The sequence below is a fragment of the Camelina sativa genome, chromosome 20 (genome assembly GCF_030686135.1).
Source record: "Camelina sativa cultivar CO46 ecotype springtype chromosome 20, ASM3068613v1".
NCBI lineage: Eukaryota > Viridiplantae > Streptophyta > Magnoliopsida > Brassicales > Brassicaceae > Camelina > Camelina sativa.
Window position 1 is genome coordinate 12,057,408 of NC_141899.1, and position 4,977 is coordinate 12,062,384.

The following is a 4,977-nucleotide window of genomic DNA, read 5'->3' on the forward strand; positions in this document are numbered from 1 at the left end:
TCCGTTGACTGGTGGCACCTCGTCGGTCTCCTGACCCCCGTGGTGGGGTATCTCAACCTCCTCCACTCCGTCGGAAGGTGCTGCGGACTCATCTGCTGGGTTAGCCGAAGTGCGGCGAATACCCGTCTGTGTGTAGACGCGCGTGGTGGGTGCAGCGACAGGTGGATCCGCGGCGACGTCCTGAGGGTTGGTTGCCCGGTTCGTTGGGTCATCTTGATGTGGGGCGGTTGCGTTGGTGGCATCGTTGTTGGAGATTGAAGACATGGTATTGGCTCTTGCTTCTTTGTGATAAGATCTAGAAAAGAAGTGTTTTTAGAACTTAGGCCCCTCCTTCTAGCGCCAATTATAGAAACTGGTGTTTCTCACAATGAATTTGTTTAGGAGAGAAACAAATTCAATAACAATCTCTTAAAGAACTTGGATCAAAGTAGGCAAGAAAAGGAGAAATGAAATCTCTTGAGAAACAAGTTAGGTTTTGCTCAAGAACAAAGAGGAATTAGGGTTTTTGTATTAAGATTTGGATGATCTTACAAGGATTGCCCTCTATTTATAGGTATTCAAAGATCTATTGAATATATTCGAATATATTAAATATATTGACTTTCCTAAAATCAGGCGAACTGATTAGGAAAGTCTTTCCCTTCTTGCTAGGCCAGCCGCAGGGCGAGTTGAAGTGTCGGTTCGTCACCTTGGCAGTGGGCCTCTCGGTGTTATTGGGCCTTCAGGGATGAAGTCCAAACCCAGGTCGAGTTCCCGGTTTAGATGATCGGTTCTCTTAACGGGTTTAGATCGGTATGTTGGGGGTGCTAATTCCCGCACCAACAAACGTTCTCTTAGATCTGATGGATATGGAGGTCAAGGATCTATGTCGAGGTCATCTGAAGCCTTCGATAGTCCGTTAAGTCTTCAATCCTCTGATTATCCAGGTTTGATGATTGTTGCTCATACTCTAGATGGAACGAACTACAATAGCTGGGCTATAGCGATGAGGATTAGTCTAGATGCTACGAATAAACTTAGTTTTATCGATGGATCCTTACCTAGACCATGCGAGAGTGATTGCGATTTCAAGATCTGGAGTAGATGCAATAGTATGGTGAAATCATGGATTCTTAATGTTGTGAGTAAGGAGATATATGATAGTATTCTCTACTATCAAGATGCTGTTGAGATGTGGAACGATTTGTTTACAAGGTTTAAAGTAAACAATTTACCAAGGAGATATCAGTTAGAACAAGCCGTGATGACTCTGAGGCAAGGTCAGCTTGATTTATCCAGCTACTTCACAAAGAAGAAGACGTTGTGGGAACAGTTAGCTAACACGAAGTCCAGGACTGTGAAGAGATGTGATTGCGATCAGGTCAAAGAGTTACTTGAAGAAGCTGATACAAGTCGAATCATACAGTTTCTCATGGGATTGAATGATGATTTCAACAATATCAGGAGCCAGATATTGAACATGAAGCCTCGACCAGGATTGAATGAGATCTACAACATATTGGATCAAGATGAGAGTCATAGAGTAGTAGGTGTGTCTTCCAGACCAAACTCAAACCCTATTGCTTTCCAGTCTCAAGCTGTGATCCCGGATCAGAATTCAATCTAACTAGCTCAAGGAAATTTTCAGAAACCAAAGTGTTCCCATTGTTCTCGCATTGGACATTTGCGGATAAGTGCTACAAGCTGCATGGATATCCTCCTGGTCATCCAAGGGCGAAGAAGAACAACTATGTGGGAAGCACAAATCTAGCTAGTGCTGGTCAGATAGAAGAGAGTAAGGATCAAGCCAAGGAGATTGTCAATGATGATATATCGAAAGAACAACTCCAACAGATGATTTCTTATTTGAGTTTTAAGCTTCAGTCTTCTAGCGTCACTTCATGCCCTGAGAAAGCCATAGCTTCGACTTCTGCCTCCGTACCAACTATCTCACAGATATCTGGTATATTTCTCTCTTTATATGATTTCACTTTCTATGATATGTTAACTTCCTCTATACCTCATGAAACTGAGTTGTCTTTTAGAGCTTGGGTTATAGATCAAAGGCTAGTCATCATGTCACTCATGAAGGAAATCTCTATAGAGATTATAAACCCTTAGATAAAACCTTTGTTAGATTACCTAATGGTCAAACAGTTAAGATAGATGGTACTGGCTACATTCAACTTACGGATTCATTGTCTCTTCATAATGTGTTGCATATACCTGAGTTTAAATTCAATTTGTTGAGTGTTAGTGTTATAACTAATCTCTGAATTCTAAAGTGAGTTTACTTCCGATGAATGCATGATACAGGCTCTTACTTAGGACCTAATGATTGGGAAAGGTAGTCAAGTCGCGAACCTTTATGTCTTGAGTCAGGATAAATCTCTGGTTAATGTGTGTTGTTCTGCATTTCAAGGTAAGTCAGTTTGCTCTATTTCTACGAATAACTCTGATGTATGGCACAAAAGATTAGGACATCCGTCTGTAGCTAAAATAGAAACTCTATATGATATTATGTTGTTACCAAAGTTAAAGATAAATAAAAATAAAAGTCATTGTCATGTTTGTCATTTGTCTAAACAAAAACATTTACCTTTTAAATCAATGAATCACATGAAAGAAAAACCTTTTGAATTGATTCATATAGATACATGGGGTCCTTTTTCAGTTCCAACTGTGATGGTTATTGTTATTTTTTAACCATTGTTGATGATTTTAGTCGTGCTACTTGGCTATATATGTTAAAACAAAAGTCTGATGTCTTGAATGTTTTTCCTGGTTTTCTTAAATTGGTTGAAACTCAATATAATTCTAAAGTTTGTTCTGTGAGGTCTGATAATGCTCATGAATTGAAATTTAATGATTTGTATTTGCAAAATGGAATAAAAGCTTTTCATTCATGTCCTAAAACACCTGAACAAAACTCTGTTGTAGAAAGAAAGCATCAACATTTGTTGAATGTAGCTAGGGCCCTTATGTTTCAATCAGGAGTTCCTATAGAATATTGGGGTGATTGTGTTCTTACAGCTGTCTTTCTTATTTATAGATTACCTTCTCCAATTTTAGGTAATAAGACACCTTTTGAACGATTAACATCCACTATTCCAGATTATCATAGTCTTAAGGCTTTTGGTTGTCTCTGTTATTGTTCTACGTCTCCCAAGTCTAGAACTAAGTTTGATCCTAGAGCTAAAGCTTGTGTTTTTTTAGGTTATCCCTCAGGTTTTAAAGGTTACAAGCTATTAGATATAGAGACATACTCAGTTTCAATTTCTAGACATGTTATTTTCTATGAGGATATCTTTCCTTTTGCATCATCCAATATATCGGATGATGCAATGAATTTCTTTCCTCATATTCCTCTCCCTGCACAAATCAATGATGGTCAATTGCCTTTAGTGCAATCATCTTCTGATGCTCCTCATCATCATGACGAGTCATCATCCATGGTTTATGTTCCTTCTGAACTTAAACCAACTAGGCAGAGAAAACTGCCTTCCCATTTGCAGGATTTTCATGGTTATAACAATAATACTCTTACTATAAGTACACCCCAAAAGACTTCTCCTTATCCACTTGAAAAATATATTTCTTATTCATATCTATCTCAGCCTTTCTGTGCTTTTATTGATATCATTACAAAGTCGAAAATACCATCTCGATATTCAGAAGCTTGGCTGGACAAGGTATGGGTTGATGCTGTTGGAAAGGAGATTAGTGCTTTTATAAGGACTGACACTTGGACTGTTGGTGATTTACCTCCTGGTAAGGTTTCGGTGGGTTGTAAGTGGGTGTTTACGATAAAGTACCATGCAGATGGAAGTGTAGAAAGATACAAGGCAAGACTAGTGGCTAAAGGATATACTCAACGAGAGGGAATTGACTTCACAGATACCTTCTCTCCGGTTGCAAAGATGGCAACGGTTAAAATGGTTACTAAGATGCAATGGTTTCTACACCAATTGGATATTTCTAATGCATTCTTAAATGGTGATCTCGATGAGGAAATATATATGAAGTTGCCACCAGGATATGCAGAGATTCTTGGAGTTACAGTTTCACCAAATGCTGTGTGCAAGCTTCACAAATCCATTTATGAGCTCAAGCAGGCATCACGACAATGGTTTCTCAAGTTCAAGTCAACCTTATTGAGTTTCGGCTTTGAAACTTGTCATGGAGATCATACTCTGTTTGTGAAAGGTACTTCGACTGCTTTTGTAGTAGTGGTAGTCTATGTAGACGATATTATGATCGCAAGTACTAACCCTGAAGCTGCTTGTACTTTGAGAGATCATTTGAGTTCTGTGTTTCAGTTGAGGGATCTTGGAACTCCTAAGTTCTTTCTTGGCATTGAAATTTCTAGAAATGATGATGGTATCTCTTTGACTCAGAGGAAGTATGTTCTCGATTTGTTGGAGGCAGCAGGTTTTTCTGACTGTAAACCATCTCCTATACCGATGAAACCAGATGTGCAGATGATACAGATTTTTCTGTTCGTGGTTTTACTGATGCTGATTGGGGAGCTTGTGTTGACAGTCGAAGGTCAGTAAGTGGTTTCGCCATCTTCATTGATCAGTCTTTAGTTTCATGGCGATCCAAGAAGCAACATATGGTGTCCGTGAGTTCTGCAGAATCCGAATACAGAGCCATGAGTATAGCTACGAAAGAGCTCCTTTGGTACACATACATTCTGAAGGCATTAAGAGTTCCTTTTACTCTTCCTGTCTATCTGTATTGTGACAACACTGCAGCTATCTACATAGCTAGTAACTCAGTCTATCATGAGAGGACGAAGCATATAGAGTTTGATTGTCACAAGGTTCCTGAAGCTATAGACGATGGCATTGTTAAGACAATGTTTGTTCGGACAGATAATCAATTAGCTGACATTCTTAAAAAGGCGCTTCATCCAGCACCTTTCCATGCTAGTCTACGCAAGATGGGAGTTCGGGGGGGGGGGGGGGTATTAGTTAACCGGTTTAGTTATTTAAT

At 39.4% G+C, this 4,977-nt stretch overlaps 1 pseudogene; it reads left to right on the plus strand.

Moving 5' to 3' along the window:
• Positions 1-865: 865 nt before the first annotated feature.
• Positions 866-2,100, plus strand: LOC104789374 (uncharacterized; annotated as a pseudogene).
• Positions 2,101-4,977: the final 2,877 nt, after the last annotated feature.